The sequence below is a fragment of the Equus caballus genome, chromosome 5 (assembly GCF_041296265.1).
Source record: "Equus caballus isolate H_3958 breed thoroughbred chromosome 5, TB-T2T, whole genome shotgun sequence".
Lineage (NCBI taxonomy): Eukaryota > Metazoa > Chordata > Mammalia > Perissodactyla > Equidae > Equus > Equus caballus.
Window position 1 is genome coordinate 70,823,139 of NC_091688.1, and position 20,930 is coordinate 70,844,068.

The following is a 20,930-nucleotide window of genomic DNA, read 5'->3' on the forward strand; positions in this document are numbered from 1 at the left end:
GTTGAATAGAGAAATAAATGCACAGCTAGTTATAGTCAATAAAAGCTGACATTTCTGTGTTAATGAATCCACATCAGGGCAAGTTAAATGTTCCAGGGTAAAAGATAATGGCACTTAAGAACTTCGTGAGTGGGTGAATTTGCTTTAACTAGATCCTTTGATGAAAGAAATCTTACTCATCGACGCTGGCACCTTTTAAGCTCCAATTACTTCTGGTTAGTCATGTGGCTTTTCATATGATCCACTGCTTTTGGCAGTCTGCTTAAGCAAGTTTATTTCACAGTCAGCAACCAAAGGCTTCCTATTTTCAGTTTTATTCTTGATAGGAAGCTTCAGGCCTGGTACTTCCGAGTATTCAGGCTGGGAGAACTCAGTCCAGGGATGAGCAAGGCTTGTACCAACCTCCAAAATGGGCCAGGATAGCCATCTTAAATAGCCTAGAACAGGGTTTTTGGAAGAAATTTTTCCCTCCCTGACTCTGACACATACTTCTGGGGTGATTCAAATGATAAATGCTTTCCTGGGTTCATAAATCACAAATTCAGGAATTGGTTAAATAGCGTAGTCATGCACCCAGTGCCACAGAGAGGAAAATGCTAAGGACAGGAGGACAGGAGGCCCATAAATGAACTCTTGCCCTCACTTTCCCCTAAACTAGAGTGAGCCATGGAGCCAAAATTCTATCTCTAACATCTCTTCAGCTCTGAAATTCTGTGAATCTATGTAAATTCAAAAAGATTTGCCTCCACAAGCGGATAGACTACTCACTGGACATTTGTCCAAATGACAGTGGGACTGAGGAACCTTGCTTCCCACTCCCATATTTTCCTAACGAAGCAAGGTCAGGGTTTGTGAAATGCCAGCACCAGTGGTTACCACAGGGTGACAATAGAAATCTCGTGTGTCTATGCCTGAATCCAAGTGCCTCACGTTAGAATAATGCCTTGGGACAACACAAACATTGTGTCAGTTGTAGGAAAGGATGCTCTCCCCTTTCCAAGTAGAGGCCATTCTTTAAAGAAAAAGTGACTGTGCCAAAGGTGCTGAGTCTATGCAGAGCTTCTGAGAGAAGAATAACTTCATACTCTCCACAGTTCAAACCTGAGCTCACGGACGTCATTATTTCCTGATTTGAGACAAGTTGCTTACTCTTTCCGTGCCTCAGTTTTCAGATCTGTAGAGCAACTACCTTGTGTGGCTATAATGAGGTTATTTTGTGGATATGAAAGTTCTCAGAGCACAGGAGGCACTCACAGGAGTTTACTGCACGTTAATTCTCTTCCTCTCAGGACTCTCCCTTAGCCCATTTCAGTTCCTATCTTGAATATTATTTTATTAACTTTCTTTTTCTTTATCTTTTAGTTAAATATTGCTTTCACTTATGTTTAATATGTTTCGCAATAAGCTGAGAAGGCACACCCACACAAAATGTAGACAATCCAGGATGAAAAAAGTGCGGAATCATCCAGTGGAGAGCCATCATCTACTTTCAGGCTTATTGACAAAATTTGAGATCTCTCATCATCCCACAAAAATTCCTCTGGTCCATAACAATTTTGGTTTTAAAATTGTCTAAATACGAACACAGAGCAATCTCTTGGCTCCTTCCTGAGAATTACCCCGGAAGCTCCCGGTCTGAAAGCTAGCAGGCTTATCTTGCCCCAGCTCCCTCCCCAACTACATGACTCGCTCAAATTCCTGTTTCCACTCCATGCTCACCTTGGCTCCACCAACAAACTGTTTTTCCACTGCCCACTCTCATAACTCCCAAGAGTAACAATCACCATCCTTCTCACAGCTGAGTGGAAAGGGGTTTCCTACCCTTCTTTGTTTCAAATTGTCTCTATCTTTCAGTTTTTTCAGGCATAACACTGCTGTGTGCTTTGCAACTAACCAACCTTCAGTTTACAGAGGAGGAAACGAAAGGACAGGAAGATGAATGATTGAAGATGAATGCCAAGAAGTTACCAGCAAAGGTCAATGTTAGAACTGCCTCTTCTTGATCTCATCCTTTCAGTTGACAGCAGGACCTCAGTTACAGGGAAGGCTCTTCATAAACATTTAATGAGTAAGTGCTGCGTGAATGAATGCTCAGTTTCCTCCACTGTAAACTGAGGGTGACACTAACCCTTTTCTGAAGTAGGCATACCCTATTGTCTTCAGGATTAAGTGTTGGAATATTACTTCGGAGTCCAGATGTCTGTGTTTAGATCTGCTGCTTCAGCTTGATAAGACTTGATAATGCACACACAATACATGTACGCAATGATACAACTTTCAGATATTGCATAAGCTGAGACAGGAAACAAAAAAGAGAAAGTTTGTTAGAGTCTCACTCTATGAGGAGGCAGAGGAAGGAAAATGATCATAGCCTAGATCGGTGCAGTAGTGTTATAATTTACTACGTCTTTTCATAAACCTTAGCTCATTTGAACTTTCATGAACCTTATGGAAATGGTAGGGCAGGTATCATCTCTGTTTGGCCTTTGAAAAATTGGAAATTCAAAGAATTTAAGTGAATTTTCCAAGGTTACAAACTTAATCAGTGGTGGAACCAAAACTAGAGGTCAGGTCTCCTCTTTCTAGATGAGAATTAGTCATTCTTGTGCTATCAATCATCAGTTATAAGACATTTAATCCTTGATGCTGAGTACGGCGTTTTTTAAATGGGTACATTCTATCTTCCCATTTAAGAACCCTGAGGGCAGGGCTATGTCACATTCATATTTGGTTTCCTATGTTTAAGCACAGTCTCTTTTATAAGGTAAAACCTTAATGATATTCAATATATCAATAATATTATTTTGATGAGTAAAAATAACATTCTTAAGAAGCATCTACATTTAGCAAGTTGGCTCTTCCAGGATATTGACTGGTTCCCTGCTTGTATCACCAAAGCAATGAAAAGTTTATTTCTTAACGAATGTCCCATCAACTTGGTGTGAGCAAAATTTTTTATGAGGGGAATTTCTCCATTTTAAAAAACACTGTTTTAACTCTTTTCGAATGTGCCTTCTTCTGGCTCCCCTAAAAGATCCCCGATTTGCCAAATGGTGAAAAAATGTATTCTGTCTTACACTCTAAGATTAGAAACATTATCTTATCCCTTTAGGATTTGTTTTTTTCTTTTTTTTTTTTTTTGGCCTCATTTTTTATGCCCCTGTTGGAAAAGGTTTTCCTATTACCATTCAGGGATCAATTTCAGGCAAAAAGCTGCTTATCATTTTTAGAATGCAAGACATGCTTAAGTAAGAATCTTCCTCATTAATATAGATAATATTTATGGAGTGCTCAATGTGTGCCACGCTTTTTATGCATTATCTCATTTAACTCTTAAATGATTTAACTTGTTTAAGATCTCATTTCTCATAGGAACCTTTTGACATAAGGAATATTATTATTCTTATTATATAGTGATGGAGACTGAGTCTTAGAGATCACATTGCTAGTAGGCAGCAGAGGTAAGATTTGATCCTAGGTCTCTCTGAATTTGGAATTTAACAACTATACTATATAGTTTCTGTCACTATTGGTAGCAGATGGACCTCATGTTAGTGGACAATTGTCTTAATTTTCTTTTCAATACCTGATGGATCAAGCTGTTAACTAGAATAATAAAAAACCTAATTCATCTACACACCTAATCTGTGATTATGTAAAGGTTTTTTACTTCAACATTCTCTGTAAGGGTATACAAAATTACAGTGAGACCCCACCTCACACATGTTAAAATGGATACTATTAAAAAAACCCAGAAAATAACAAGTGTTGGTGAGCATGTAGAGTAATTGGAACCCTTGTTCACTGTTAGTGGGAATGTAAATGGTACAGACACTGTGGAAAACAGTACGGTGGCTTTGCAAAAAATTAAAAATAGGATTACCATATAATCCAGCAATTCCATTTCTGGGTATATAGCCAAAAGTATTGAAAGTAGCATCTCAGAGTGGTACTTCTACACCCACATTTGTAGCAGCATTATTCACAGTAGCTAAAATGTGGAAGAAACCCAAGTGTCCATTAACAGATGAATGGTATATACATACAATGGAATATTATTCAGCCTTAAAAAGGAGGACAATTCTGACACATGCTACAACATGGATGAATCTTGAGGACATTATGATAAATAAAATAAGCCAATCACAAAAGACAAAGACTATATGATTCCACTTATATGAGATATGTAGAGTCGTCAAAATCATAGAGACAGAAAGTAGAATAGAGGTTGCCAGGGGCTAGCGAGAGAGGAAGAATGCAGAACGCTTGTTCAATAGGCATAGAGTTTCAGTTTTACAAAACAAGAGTTCTGGAGATGGATGGTAATGATGGTTGCACAACTTTATGAATGTATTTAATGCCACTGAACTGTCCACTTAAAATGGTTAAGATGGTAAATTTTATGTTACATGTATTTTACCACAATAGAAAAAATTGGGAAAAATTAAAGTTGAGTAATTGCAGATTTATGATCAATGCGAACAACCAATCAAAATGTGTTATGTTAGAAACTAAAGTCATTTTCACACAATAAAAAATAAACTAGAAACACAAGAGAGTTGTATTCAGAAAGGGACTGCTTGATTTTTATACACCTGCAACAGATAATGTGGTCTGTGAACAAAAGGGACTCCAGAAGCACAGAACCTCTGATGAAACAATGCTGCCTGGTGAGGCAGAGGAATGTCTGGCAGTCCGAAGGTCTCGTTCATCACAGTACGGAAGGCACCCTCTCGAGAACATGTAAACAAGACGAAGAGCTCTCTCGGAAGGTTACAACAAGTATGCGCCAGGCCTCTGGGTTCTCTGTCTGGGGTCATTTCACTCATAGTGATTCATCTTAATCTTTAAGAATCTGGGAAGCATATGATAGATCAGGCAGGAGGTACCATGCGTTTAAACCGCCAGCCCTTAACACAGAGAAGAAATCCTTTCCGGATGAACACATTTTAAGATGCAGGCAGAGTTCAGAGTTCAGCATGGATTGTTTATTCGAAAAATCCCAAATAAGTAACAGAGCAAAACTGGACATAGGAAGCTAAATTAAAAGCTTATTATGGTGAGCTTCAGAAACGATACTTCAGAACAAAAGTTTACCGTAAACTTTCCATACTTTGCTCTTTGAAATGAAGTTCATTTACTTCAAATTAAACACTGCTGGTTACATCACCCGCACCTCTACTGCTGTATTTCTGGAATATATTCTCTGTCTTTTCCACAGATTTTGATATTTTTTCAGTGGAAAAGGAATTTGTTGGGTCATGTGTCCCTAGAATTCTTTTTGTGGTTTGTTCTAAGTTATTCACATCCCCTTGCCTAGGCCGTTACGCTCCTCCAAACCATTTGCACACCATACCAGATGAAAACGGCTAATGGAGATGCAGCTCAGTTTAAGGCCAAGAGTTAACTGGCCTGTACAGGGATCAAACCCATGACTTTCCTATCAGTAGCATCATACCTTTCTTCCAGCAACGGGCACTAGATCTCACAGGTAACTGAGGCTTTCAGTAAACACTACATCATTGCAACAACTCCATGCCCTTTAGAGGCTCACAGAAACGGAGACCCTGAACTCTGGCCGGGCTAAGGAAGTTACTGCACAAAGTAATTGAACAACAGATGAAAATTTTACTCTAATGTTGGTTCTGCCTTTCATTCATTCATGCATTCAGCAAGTATTTATTGAATGGCTACTATGTGCCAGCCACCAGAAAGATAATGGTGAACAAGACAGACATGGTCCCCACAACTGCAGAATTTACCGTCTAGTGGGAGGGGGGGTACAGAGAAGTTGAGAGGAAATCACAATACCTTTTAATAAATGCCATCATAACGGGAAAATTATAGTGTGCTAGTGGGACCACAAAAGAAGGGCAACTAATGCAGGGGTGTGCGTGTGTGTGTGTGTGCAGAGGCTGGTCACCATAGGCTCCTGGGATTAAATTGTAGTTGATATTTAAAATATGAGTTTTAGTTAGAAAGAGAGAGGGGTTGGAGGTGAGAAGAGGAGGAACCAGCATGTACAAAGGCCCAGAGGCTAAAAAGAACATAACTGTTTATTCCACGCTGTTTCGATAATCTTTCCACATTTTGCTTTTCATCTCTGTGACAGAAGGCAGTGTCATGGCCAAACACTCGGGTAAAACTCTGTCTGGAGCTGCTGAAAGCTGTTGCGCTTTCAAAATACAAGTTGTTTTCTCTGTTTATAATGGTTAAACTGTTTGAACATGTCATTTATCGTATTCCCACTTAAAATGTGACCAACTTGCAGCAGGGAGCATAGCTCATAGTTCTGTTTCCCAGAACCTAGCACAGCGTTCTGTCCACATTGGAAGCTTAAGAAATGCTAATGTTAAACAGATAAACAGCTAAGGTCAGCAGCCAAGCTGGAACTCCCAGAATTTTCAAGGGAGTGGCAGTGTTTATCCAACAAGGGATTTTAGCCAGCATTACTTGCTTAAGTTTCGACTTTAGGAGCTTAGTCACAAAGATCCTCATTAAATAGTATCTTGGCAATCCGAATAGTCACTGCCCCTCTGACTTGAACTAGTTGATTAAGGAGGCCAAAATCAGGACCTTCGAGTCCCATGAAAGCTTAGTTAGCTTTAGGGAGAGAGAGAAGATTCTTCCATAGTCCCACACATCAGCCACACCCTGAACTCTGGCCAGGCTGAGGGATATAGCATTGCATACGGCGTGTGACCCATATTATGGGCTAGGCACTGTACTAGGTACTGTTGACATGATCGCAAATAAGAAGTGGTTCTGCCCCTAAGGTGGACCTGGCACACAGTAGGTGCTCAGTAAATCTTCATGGAGAAACTGAGTGAACACAGTCCTACATAACTAAACAAAGCAGTTATCATAAAATATGTGACAGTTTTGTTTTTATAGTTGGACTCTCTCCTAAGCTGTGGAAACTTTTGTATCCTATGACCTCTTTGTAGTCTCTACAAAAAGGAAATTCCTTCTCCGAGGTCCTGAGGGAACCACTACCACTGCTTTTGAAGACAGTTAATGCAGCAGCCACTGAAGGGGCCCTGGTCCCCGTCTCAAGGAGACCGCAGCTCCCGCCTCTGTTCCAGTGTTACCGTACTCTGGGCACAGCTGTTGGACTGAAAGAGTTGCTCTGAGAGTCACAGCGTGGGCAGTAGCCCTCAGTGAACTGCAGCCATCTTGAGAGAATGCTCTTCTACAAAGAACACACATTTACAAGCAGCTGGGCTCCACTCCGGCCCTTGGATTGCACAGCTCCAGTGCTCACACCCACCAAGAAGAGTCCTGACTGGAAGGATCAGTGACATTATTTCCTGATGCAGAGGACAAACATATTCACTTCTTCTGAAACCTGGAAAATCATATTTATTCAAGTCATATTTATTCGTAAACATACTCAAAATAAGATCTCTCTCCGTTGAGTAAGGACAGTCTCAAACGTTGGGGATTCAAGTTCTGCTTTTTACACATCCCAATATACTGTTCAGAAGCTTTGGCTTCTGAGCCATGAGCAAGCCATTTGGCTTCCAGGTCACTTTCCTCAGGTCTCTTTGGCAAGAACTGCAGCCAGTTCTTAGCCATTTCCTGGATGAAGAAAACTGTTTGGTTTCTCATACTTTTGAGTTAATGTGGACAGTTGGGTGTGCTGAGAGAAATGATGAGGGCACTGCAACCCCTCTGTGAGTGTTAACCTCCCATAGTGATGGGGCAGAGGGCAGGCAGAGAAGATGAGCCAAATGGCAATACAGTAACAGGCTCAAGAAGCAAATTTTATTACTTTCTGCACAACTCACACTAATTTGGGAAGGAAAGAAAATAATAATGAGCTGCAATATCCCACAACTGAGTTTCACTGACACAAAAATGTTCTTCATCAAACCCAACCTCTTTCATTCATTTCTTCCCTAATTCTCACCTCATCCAGCTAGCTGGGAATATTTTCTGCCCTGGTTTCTTTCATTCAGTCATTTGATGATCCGTCACCCACTCAGCAAGCACATAATGAGCCCCTGTCATATACCAGGCACTGAGAGTAAGTTCCAGAGTTTCTGTCTAGTAATTAAATATTTGAAGTATAGAGTGGTAAGTACAATAAAAGGCATCCACAAAGCTTGGGGATGGGTGGGGGAATGGCATATATCAAGAACTCCCTGAGAGCAGTTCCTGACAACTTCCCTAAAGGTAAGATGCTGGAGCTGAACCTTGCAGGACATACAGGATTTTGGGGGCAAATAAGTGCAGGAAGAGGAGCAGGTGGCCAGAGACAGAATTCCAGGGAAAGGAAAACTACCAGCAGCAGCCAGTACTTACTGATGTGTCTGGCACTGATGTGTTTAGAATGTGCTGAGCACTGTGCTGTGTTCTTCACCTGCATTAATCTTTTTAATCCTTAAGATCCATAGGAGGTAGTCTCTGTTATTATTTCCATTGTGGCAATACACAGGCAGACCAAGTGAGTTGGCCAAAATCACACAGCTAGAAAGTGACAGCCACAGTGAAGTCCAGAGCATGGGCTCCTAACCACTACAGGACAGTGTAGAGAGAGATGTACGCAAAGGTCTAGAGAAGAAAGAGAGAGCAGTGCCTTCTGGGAGAAATAAGAGTTGACATGAATGGGACAGAGTGGTCATGAGGGAGCATCAGAAGCAAATGAAAGTGAAAAGATAATGGGCCAGATTCAAAGGGTCTGTGTACCCTGCTAAAGTTTGTGCTTAATCCTGAGACCAATTGGAGCCATAAAAGGCTTTATACCCAACATCTGATCTATGTTTCAGGAAGATGATGGGCAGCCGAGCAGAGAACAGATTGTAGAGGTGCCAGTGAGCAGGAGAACAGTTAGGACAGTAATGTGACTGTACAAGGGAAAAATGGTGAGGGGCCAATGGAGGGAATAGCAAGAGGGAGAGCTATAGGAGCTATTTAAATGATAGAATTTATAGAGCCAGGAGGGAAGCTGGCTGGAGGTGAAAGTTGATCCAGAAGAAAAGGAAAAATGGATGACTTCTAGGTTCAGGATTGGGTAGAGATGAACCGAAACAGGGAATGTAAGAGGAGTCCCTGGTTTAGGAGAAAGACAATATGTTCATTTGGGAATATTGCATTTGAGGTGCCTGTTCCAGCTATCTATTGCTACATAACAAACCATCCTAAAACTTAGTAGTTTAAAACAGTAATTTATGATTGTTGCTCATGGTTCTATGAGTCAACTGGGTTCAGCTGGGCAATTCTTGCTTGGGGTCTCTCAGATAATTACTGTCAGATGTTGGCTGGGCTGCGATCTCCTGAAGACTCACTTGGGCTGGTTGTTCAAGATGGCTCTCTCCCATGGGTGGCGGTTGATGCTGGCTTTTGGGTAAGAGTTCAGCTCGGCTTTTCCACCTACACGCGGATTCTCCATGTGGCTTGAGCTTCTCATAGCAGGATAGCTGGGTTACAAGAGATAGAACCCAAAGAGCAAGCATTTCAAGAGGCGTAGGCAGAAGCTGCAAGGCTTCTAATGACCTAGCCTTGGGAATTGTATACTGGTTAAGAGTGAGTCACAGGGTCAGCTCAGATTCAAGGAGTGGGGATTCCATAGGGCTTGAAGACTGAGAAGCGTAACTCGGTGGGGCCCATCTTTGCAGACTAACACAGTGGCTTTGGGACATGCAATTAGAGAAGTTTAATAGGCATTCAAGTTATAGCTCTCTAGCTCAGGGAAAGATCAGGGCTGGGGATCTAGCTGAGAAGATAGTTGGTATGTAGGTAATGATTGAAACCATGGATGTGAATGAGATTTCCTAGGGAGAACGTGCAGAGTGCAACAAGCATAAGACCAGGGAAGAACTTTGAAGCACCAACATCTGAAGGGTAAGCAATGCAACAATGAGTTCCTAAAGGAGATCAAGAATGTGGGGCTATAGAAGCAGAGAAAACCATAAAAGAATATGCTTATATAAGTTAAATGCAACATGTCAAGAAAAAAAAAATAGTTAACAGTGTCAAATGCTGCAGAAAGGCAAAGTCATGGGGTCTGACAGCTATTTTCACCAGATTTGACAATAGGTAGTCATGGGTGACTTAGAAGAAATAGTCTTAGGGAACCAGGAAAGCAAAGAAAAAATAAAACAGACAAGTGAAATAGATAATGAATGGTAGCTGAGAGAGAGAAGGCAAGAACCTATCACAAGACATGCACTTGAAAGAGGGTTTGTGTTTTAAGATGGTTAAGATGAGGGCTCTGGGGTCAGATTGCCTGTTTGCCTGAATTTGTATAACAGCTCTCCCAGCTGTGTGACATTGCTCAAGTAACTTAACCTCTCTAACCCTCAGTTTTCTCTGAAGAGGTGACATTTAAGCTGACACTTGAAGGATGAGCAGGAACCAGCCTGGCAGCAGATTGGGAAATAAAGTTCTTGTCTGGGGTAACAGAAGGATGTGGGTGAGTCTGGAGCACACTTGACTCATGCAAGGAATAGACTGGAGTGGGACAAGCTGGCAGGAAATGTGGGGAGAAGATGCGGTCAGCGGAGTAGCATGAGATTGAGCGAGGGAAGAAGGAGACAGTAGTCTGATCTTTCTGGGCTTCTTACTTGGGGGGAATTTCATTCTAAGTGCAACGAGAAGTCATTGGAAAATTGTAAACAGAGGAGTGACATTATTTGACACGTTTTTAAAAGATCACTCTGTTTTAAAAATAAACATACACCTGGGGCTGGCCCCGTGGCCGAGTGGTTAAGTTTGCGCGCTCCGCTGCAGGAGGCCCAGTGTTTCGTTGGTTCATATCCTGGGCGCGGACATGACACTGCTCATCAGACCACGCTGAGGCAGCGTCCCACATGCCACAACTAGAAGAACCCACAACGAAGAATACACAACTATGTACCGGGGGGCGTTGGGGAGAAAAAGGAAAAAATAAAATCTTTAAAAAAAAAAAAAAAAAAAAAAAAAAAAAAAAAAAAAAAAAAAAAAAAAAAAAAATAAACATACACCTACCCAGCAATTCTACTCCTAGATATTCACCCAAAACAAATGAAAATGTGTGTTCACAAAAAGACTCGTGCAAGAATATTCATAGCAGTTTTATTCATAATAGCAAAAGCTGGAACAGTCCACACGTCCATCAATAGAAAAATTACAAACACACTGTGATATATTCATAAATGGGCTATTACTCAGCAATAAAAGGAATGAATTACTGATACAGGCGATATAGTCTATGATTTCACTTATATGGGATTATAAAACAGGCAAAGCTAATGTACGATGGAAAAAATTAGAACAGTAGTTTCCTCTGAGACAGGAATGCGAGCAGGGCCTGCCTGAGAAGGGTACAAGGAAACTTTCTGAAGGGATGGCTAATGTTCTACACTTGATAAGCGTTAGGGTTACACAGTTGTCAAAATTCAGTAAATGTAAATTTAGGAATTAAATTTTACATTAAAACAAAAAAACCCTACACAAATATTGAACTGCAGTTAATTATACATATTTTGAAGTGTTTAGAGGGAAAGGCACTAATACTTATAATTTCTTTGAAATACACCCAAATTGAGATAGATTAATGGATGAAGAGAGGGATAGATGGACAGAAATGTAGTAAAGCGAGTATATGTGATATGGGCTGAATAACGTCACCTCAAAATTCGTGTGTTAAAGGCCTAACCCCCTGTACCTCAGAGTGAGACTTTATTTGGAGATAGGACCTTTAAAGAAGGTAATCAAGGTAATACAAGGTCTTATTAGGATGGGCCCTAATCCACTATGAGTGGTATCCTTATAAGAAGAAGAGATTAGGATACAGACAACACAGACTGAGGGACAACCAGTGAGGACACAGAGAGAAGGTGGCCACCTGCAAGCCAAGGGGAGAGGCCTCAAGAAATCAAACCTGACGACACCTTGATTTTGGCCTTCTTCGTTCCAAAACCGTGAGCCACCCAGTCTGTAATATTTTGTTATGACAGTCCTAGCAAATGAATACATATAAGTAAAATGTTAATGATAGAATCTAGGTGGCAGGAATGAAAATTCATTACGAAATTATTTCAGCTTTGCTGCATATTTCAAAATTTTCATAGTAAAATGTTGGGGGGAAAATCACTCTGATCTTGGTGTATGATGGATTTAGGGGGCAACTGTGAAAGTCGGGAGGAGGCTGCTGCAGGGGCCAAAGTGAAGAGGGCCGGTAGCTTGTCCCAGGATGGTGAGAGTGGATGTGGAGAAAGGTGGGCAGATTCCGTATTTATGTTGGAGATGGAAACAGCAGGACTGTCTGAGAGATTGGTTAGAAAATGTGAATGAAATGACAAAATCAAGAATGACTGCTATGGATGTCTACAACAAAACACCAGGGGTGTTTACTAAGATGGAAAATATCAGAGTTACAGGAACAAATCATAAGTTTTATTTTGGTCTTGTCAAGTTTGAAATGCCTATGGGATTTACAAGTGGCATTATCAAGTAGTAAATTAAATAGAAAATTTAAAGCTTGGAGAATGCAAACATGTAAACTGCTTAGCACCAGGCCTAGGACATAGTAAGTATAATAAATGCTTGGTATTATTTCCAATTATTTTAGATTTTATAGGATGTGTGGATAGAAGCAGATCTATTAACATTGTATATTGGTATACTGGTATATCCTGTCTCAGAAAGGAGATAAGATTATAAATATATAGTTAAATCTGAGATGCTATGTGAAATGGCTAACATACAGCATTTGAACAAGATCCTGCACCAAATATGATAGGGCTGAGAGAGGGCTCAGCATGTCCTCTTGGCTCATCCATCCCTCAGGCAACATCACTTCCAAATCACCTCGGAAAAATCAGAATTTATTCTCCATTAAACAACTCATTCTAAGATTAATAACTGCTGCGCAGTCACTTGGTTTTTTTCCATTTGAATTTGTCTAAATATAGTGAGAGCTCAAATTATTGGCCCTGGAATGCAGCTCCTTAAAATCCTAATATAGATATGATTCTGTTTATGTTTATCTGGTATGTTAGAATCCCTGGATAGACTTGCAATGCAATATTCTTGGATGGAAAAATTTAATACATTTTAGATATCTTTGCTAGAATTTTGTATTCTTCACCAGATACAGCACACAGATAGAGCCCTAGATTAACTAAGTAGGCAGGAAAATTGGGAGGAAAATGAAAACCTGTCATCCATGTCATTATTTCAGCACTAAGCCTTTAGGGAGTAGGAGAAGTGTCACTCAGAGCATCGGTGCAATTGCCTGAGCTGCATCAGTATCACCAGCTGCCTGCCTTACATGATCATTTAGAGCTTGCCGAAACTCTCACGTTTTCTCCCCCATCTATGCACCCTCTCCCTCTCCTCATTGGAAACAGGACCAGCGTTTGTTCAAACCCAATGGAAAATAGGAGCAAGCACAATCGTAGTTTGGCTTCTCTTTTCACAGTAACAGCTAAGAGCCTACTTGAGTGCTTGACAAAGTGCTAGGTCCCATGCTCAGTGTCATTTCATTCAACCTTCATAGCAACTGTCCTCTGAGGTGGTATCTATTATTACCCACATTTTACAGATGAGGTATGTGATGCTCCAAGAGGTGAAGTAATCTGCCCAACTAGTAGGTAAGAGAATCGGAGGTCAAAACAAAGAGAAAAATCACCTAACTGCTGTGTTCTCGGCATCGCTGATGGGAATGACATCAGGAGCTCAGAGGGTGAGGAGGTTGGCTGATCCTCCTGAATCTTCAACAACAGCCGTGAAGCCACAGGGCTTCCGTTCTGCCTCTGAGGGCACAGCTGAATGAGCAGCTCCTCCCTCTGTGTGAATTTGGAGGCTTCCCTGGCAAGTCTTCCTACATAGCTCCCCAGACCATCCAAACTCAGAGCCCATGCCTACAGTGATATCCAGGGCATAAACCTTCACATCTCCCAATAAAGATGAGGCCGAATACAAATACCTCTTCAAAAATTAAAGGTGGCTTAAATTCACACCATGCTAAATGTGACATGCGTTGAGATCCATCTGGATTAGATTTAGCTATAGGAGGTTGGGGAGAAAAGGAGAAAGAGTGACTAGCTATAAAGGGGCATGGAGGGACCAGGAAAATATTCAGAAATAGGTATGTAAGCTCTGAAGTCAAACTTCACCTTCCAAGTTGCTGACTGCCAATCAGCCCATTCCAAAAAGAATTAAAGGTGATGTACACTGGCCTCCAATCTATTCTTTCCACTTTGGAGCCTCGCACACCTGGTGTATGGGACTTTACACAGCACCAAAACCAAGCTTCTACCTTGCCTCTTGGCCCTCTTGCTGCTATTTACATATTGAAAAGCTTATTATTCAGGGAAAGGAGTCCACTTCTTGGCAAATATCTATAGCTGGTATATATCAGTGCTTCTCCAGGGTTTTTGCTCCCACGCCACTCTGCTGTGTACCAAGGAAGCAGTATTCTCCACATGACCTGGAGAATGGTGATCACAGGGAGGCTGCTAGACCCACTGGCCTCATTCAGACCTTCTTAAGGAGTCCCACGTGGCCAGAAGCTGTTTATTACCTAATAGGCTTTAAGAATAGGCTGGGAGAACAAGGGTAAAGAGATTTGCCTGGGAGTGCTGGGATAATCCTATTCTTTTAGTCAAAAAATAAAGTTAACTCCAACAAAATATTTATAAAGGTTTATTTACTGTTTGTTTTCCACATTAGACTAGAGCTGGATTAAGAGACAACCCAGCCAGACAGCTTTCCCAAACATCAGTCTAAAAAGGGGGGTCAGGAATCACCTACTGCTAAAGCCTCACCAGGATGTCATAGGATGGAAGAAACATGTGTTGACCTGACCGCTTTTAGAGTACTGCATACAACTGGAAGGAGCACTAAGTGTCTCCCAGTGAGGAACGAAAGACCAAAGAGACAAATTAAACTGCCTTCTAGGGTGGTAGGAGGGGTTAGCCCCAGGGCTTTTGCTTTGCTGGATGAGATTTGCAAATTTGGGGCCAGAGCTGAATTGCTCTGGCCTAGAGAGAAGAGGCAGAGCACTCCTACAAAATAACACTCCAATTCCTCTCTCTCAGTTGGAAAGAATGCCAATTATTCCACTGCCCAGGGTTGCCGCCAGTCTTGGTGTGGCCCTGCCTGGAGGGAGAGTCCCATGCGAACAGGGGCTGTATCTGTTTTGTTCAGGACTGTCCACTCAGCATCTAGCTCTGTGCCCAGCCAGAGTACTCACCCTAGAGTCATGCTCTGCTCCAGAAGGTGCCTTTCACAGAGTGTGCAGCCACTGTATTCAGCCTCACAAGTGGTGTACTACTTTTAGGACTGTATACAGTGGCCCCTGAGATTTATTGGTTGATCTACTGAATGAGTGAATAACATCTAGATGGAGAGGGGATTAACTTTTTCCCAACCGTCCTTTCTTCAGTGGAAGGGACAAAATTCTTAGCATGGAAAATAAGACCTTCTGTGAGTGGTTCCACTTGATACCTCCAGCATCATCTCTCACTACACCCTGCTTTTTTGCTCTGTGCTCTAGCCATGCCCAGTGGTCAAATTCACTACACACTTTCTCCCTTACGGCCCCTGCACATTCTATTCTATCTTCCATGGATAACATTTTTCCCTTCTTCAATATTGATATGGATTTTCCACACTGAGTGTATCTTTAAAAACAAATATATTTTGTCAAGTTAGATCTTTTAATAAACTTTTAATTTTAGAATAGTTTTAGATTTACAAAAAAGTTGCAAAGATAGTACAGAAAGTACTCATAGACCACACACCGTTTCCCCTATTGTTAACAGCTTATGTACTATGTATTTGTCACAACTGACCAATATTGATACCTTATTGTTAACTAAAGGCCACACTTTATGCAGATTTCCTAGTTCTGACTAAAGTCCTTTTTCTGTTCCAGGGTCCTATCCACGATATCACACTACATTTAATTATGATGTCTCCTGCCGCTCCTCTTGGCTATGACAGTTTCATAAACTTTCCTCGTTTTTGATGGCCTTGACGGTTTTGAGGACTACTCTTTGGGTATTTTGTAGGATGCTTGTCCACTAGAGTTAGTCTGGTGTTTTTTTCATGATTACACTGGGGTTATGGGTTTGGGGGAGGAAGACCAAAGAGTGCCATTCTCATTACATGATATGAAGGATAGATGCTATCAACATACCTTATCGCTGTTAGTGTTAATCTTGGTCACCCAGCTGGGGTAGTGTTTGCCAGATTCCTGTAAAGTTACTCCTCCCACTTTTCTGTACCGACTTGTTTGGAAGGAAATCACTATACACAGCTCATACTCAAGGGCCGGGAAGTTATGCTCCACCTCCTTGGGGAGAAATCATCTATATAAATTTTCAAATTAGATTTTTAAAAACATTTTGTCCTCTTAAATACCTATTTTTACTCACAGATTCTAATAACCGGTTTGGCTCATTCTCAGCAGATTGTTTTGACTCCGGGTAGTCACAGAATTAGGGTAAAAGGTAGATACCAGCCTCCATTTCCCACTTTCCTTTCCAGGGCCTAGCCTCTAAACTAGAATTACTTGTTAACATTTTAAATATATAATTTCTTTATAAATAACAATTTAGTCTTTACAGGTGATAAACAATAGTCTCTATTCTTTAGAAAGAAGAGAAACAAAAGACTTGAAATGTTAATGATTCGAGTTCGTAGAAAGTGAAAATTATTGATCAACCAAACAGCTACTGTTTTACATCTATCTGCCTAAGGGGAGGTAGCACAGGAACTCTGATCGGTTAAGAAAAAATTACTTATTTTTAAGGATGCGCAAATACTTTCTGACCATCCGAGGACCATTAAGTGCATTTTCAAGAATTTCTTCTTATGTTCCCCAAGCCCCCTTCCTATGCATGTTATTACTTAACTGTCATGATCTGGAGCAGAAAGGGGCGACCTTCCCTCATGAGTGCCTGCACTGTGTATTCTTTGGTTAATATCCGTTACCAAAACAAAGAATCTGCCACTGCATATTATCAGATTCAGACAGATTATTCTATTCTTACGTTGGTAAATCTTTAGGGTAAACATCTCTTGGCAAAACATTGTGTCAGTAAAGCCTTTTGGTTTGAAAGACAAAAATCCATCACCAAAAAAAGTATCTTATTTTAGCCTCCCATAGAAATCACCTTGAAAAAAAGCAGCCAAGAGCTCCCAGTTGGTAACTAGTTCATCACTAGTTGTTTCACTGAATTCTACTACCTTTTCTCCCCAAGCCAGTTTATGTGTAGATAAGGCCTAAATCTAGATCCTTTTAGATTTACAGTAAAGTTTTTATCCCTAAGAATTCTCAATAACTAAACAGTTAAGACATGGTTCAAATGGCCTGAATTTGATCCCTGGAATCTCCCTAACAGTGCTTTCCCCAGGGCAGAATTTCCCTGAGCAAAAAAAGAACAAAAGAAACAAAATCAGGCTTTCTTTGGGAATGTTGGTAAGGGAAGGGAGCTATTCATCACAGAAAATGTGTCTTACAGTTGAACTTTCTAATGCAGATCTGCACAGTACTTGTAAATTTAAAATACAGAAAGCAAGCAAGCCATGGGCAGCAGAATCAATGATTTGAAAACTTCACATTAGTCATTTTATTTAGTTTTCCAGTGACCAACTGTGAAAGACATATTATGTCCACCCAATTATTTCCCCATATTCTGATCAGGTGACGCTGGATATGTCTCAGGCAGACATGACATGGGAGCCCACACCACCACAACTACATGAGTGACTGCTAACAAACAAGAAGAGTCACCCTAGAAAGATGCACACATCTGTATGTGTTGACATGAAGTGGGAACCACAACTACCACATTTACAAAACAGTTTACAAAGTAAGATCTAATTTTTGGTAAAATATAGATCTATGGTATAAATATTTATATATGCAAAACATGTCTAGAAAGATGTATACACTAAAAAGCTAACAGTGCTGAACAATGAGAGTATGAATGATCTTTATTTTCCTCTTGTACTTTATTACATTTTCTGAATTTTTCAAAACTTTTTTTAAGAAAGATATATGAAGGGGCCAGCCCCACAGCCTAGTGGTTAAGTTTGGCGCACTCCATTTCAGTGGCCAGGGTTGGCAGAGTTTGGATCCTGGGCACAGACCTGCACCATTCATTGGCCACACTGTGACAGGAATCCACATATAAAAAATAGAGAAAAATTGGCACAGATGTTAGCTTGGGGCTAATCTTCATCAGCAAAAAAAAGAAAATTAAAGAAAAAAAGTTATATGGAAACATACTTTTTCTCTTTCCTGCTGGAATTTCCTCTTTTTCACAGTCATGTTTCTCTTAACTCTCTACAAATGCAACACTTACTCTTATACCCTTCACGATTTGCAATAAAGTACAAGGAATTCAGACATTTTGAAAAATGTATTGATGACATGGTAGCTGATACGACTAGGATTGATAGGAGGCCACATAGAAAAAATAAAAATTCCATTTGTTTTGTTCTCCCAGAAGAATTTTTAAAGGCCCCTAAAGGTTTATGTAACAATCTGGCTGTGCATCAAATTGTTGTTTTTATAGCATCTGTTATCATTGGTGGTCACAAACATCACTTGACTGTATTCCAACAGAAAGAGAAGCATGCAGTGTTCTCTGGCTAATTCCCATAAATGAAAGCTTCAACATCTCCTGGAACTGATAAAGTCTGAGTCCCTTTGTTAGGAATGAGGGGAAGTTTATGCATTTAACAGGCATATGTTCTTGTATTCAAACAAATTTCCAATGGTTTGCTCATTTTTTGAATTGTAAAATAGAAGTGTTTCTGGCGGCACAACTTTAATATGCATTGACTTTGATAGAGCATGAGACACGGAAAGGATACTGGCAGGAACCACAGAGGAATACACTCTTCGTATGCCCTTGACTGCTTCTTCCCTAGGTACAGGCCATCCTCTGGGTCAGACACCCAGCTGCAGGAGGGATGAGCATACACAGAGCCAGGGGGAGGAACAACCACAATCACATAACCAAACAGAGTCAATTGGGCAATGTTCTAGACACTCTGAGAAATTCATTGAATGCAGAAAAGCACGATATAGGGATTAAGAACACAAGTTCTAGAGCAGTGATTCAACTCTTAGTGTGCATAGGAATTACCCAAAGAGCTTGTCATAAAACAGGTTCCTGGGCTGACCCTGCACCCAAATATTTGGATTCAGTCAGTCTAGAATGTGCCTAAGAATTTGAATTTTAACAAGTTCCCAGGTATTTGTTGATGCTGCTGGTCTGCGGATCACAGTTTGAGAATAGAGACAGGTGCCCTGGCCTTAAGTACTGTCTCTACCACTTACTGACTACATGATGTTAAAGAGGTGGATGGACTAATTCCTCGCTAGCTCAGTCAACTTCTCCGTGAAACGGGGTAACAAGAGTTCCTGTCTCATAGTGCTGTTGTGAGGATTAAATGAGAGAAGCCAGCTAAGGCTTTTGGAAAAACACTCAATAAATGTCAGTATTATTATTAATAACATTAATATTGTTTTGATAGTTTATCTAAACTTTCTGATTTAAAATTGAGGAAACTGAGGCCCCAAGAGATTGAGTGATGGTCACATGGTCCCTGAGCCAATGATCAGTGAAGCTGAGACATGGACCCTGGGCTTCCAGGCTCTCTCATGATAGACTGAGTGTGCCCTGGAACATCTCGCAGAGGTTGAACATTTTCAGCGGGTCTCAAAGCCATGATCTTCATATAGGAAAAAAATGCAAAAACAAGCCTTCAAAGGAAACAAGCATCTGACAAAGCTGACTGACAACAACCTCACACCACTTCTGCCAAATTGAAAGAGAGCACACTATCCCAGGTTATCGAAATGGGAAACCAAGGTCATGTTGAATAAGGAAATTGTTATAGCCCTAACAACAAGTGTTGGCATTGCCCCCATTTCTGAGAAGACGTGGGGTCTGGTTGACATTAAACACATCCCTTGGTCCCCAGGAAGATGTCAGAGGAGCAAATCATAGTCACAATCTAAACCTCCAACAGGACATTGGGATAACAGAAAGTCATCGCCAGAGTGTTGCCCGTCTTTGGCCTGCTGAGAAAGAGAATTCCTTAACTCTGGCTTTAATAAAATGCACAATTATGCATTTTTTAGAAGAACAGGACAAACCTCCTTTTCCCAGCCAATAAAATGTGATGTGCTTTTCAATAAAACTGCTGAAAAGGGCAATAAATGCTGGCCTTGCTGTAATAACGTGTCTAACTTGGAAATCAAGGAATAAGATGCTCTTCTCAATTCTCCAATCAGCTTTCTGCTTTGGGGAACTGGGATATTAGGAAGAAACAGAGATCCTTAGAACACTTTCTTCAAGGCAGATATGAAAACAATATTTTAGATTAAGAATAACTTCATGACCTTCAGACGGTTCCAGTAATCCTTATATGATATCAGAAAACGGTTTCGAATTTTACTAACTTGACAACTTACTTCATGGAGTTATGATGATTAACTTGATTAATATATATATAAAGAACCTAGCACAGACCCTAGCACCTAGTAAGTGCTCTGTAAGTGTTTGCTGTTATGATTATGAATTATCGTGCTGATTTGGTGCCACAGCAAAGCCATGGGATCTACAGGCTGGTTCAGATCTCTATGACTTTCATAACTCTATGAGGTAAAGCAATTTGTTCCCCCAATGGGATACAATAGAGAGAGAAAGAGAGTTATTGAGGAGAAAAGAAATATTTTGACAATAAAAGTTTTGCTAAACTTGGAAACAAATCTTTTTACAAAGAACTGAATTTGTTTTCTGTTTACTTTTGATTTTTTTCTTTTTTTTCAAGTTGGTTTACATTGCTGCAGAAAAACATTCAGCACTTTTCAAAGCAGAACTGATTGATTTTAACCTAAGATAATCAGCATTTGCACACAAACACACAGTAGGAAGCGTTCTATGTCTTTTTTTCTGACTTTCTAGTTCATCGAA

General features: G+C 40.6%; 1 protein-coding gene across 4 annotated transcripts in view; it reads right to left on the bottom strand.

Annotated features, from left to right (window-relative positions):
• The window catches only part of VCAM1 (vascular cell adhesion molecule 1), a 129,285-nt gene that overhangs the window by 80,688 nt on the left and 27,667 nt on the right, over nt 1-20,930 (bottom strand). Inside the window, exon 2 of one of the 4 annotated variants that reach the window (XM_070266207.1) lies at nt 2,150-2,293. The exons of the other annotated variants lie outside the window; for them this stretch is intronic. The gene's annotated coding sequence lies outside the window, so the exon portion shown is untranslated. The remainder of the gene's footprint in view (nt 1-2,149; nt 2,294-20,930) is intronic. 4 annotated transcript variants of the gene reach the window in all.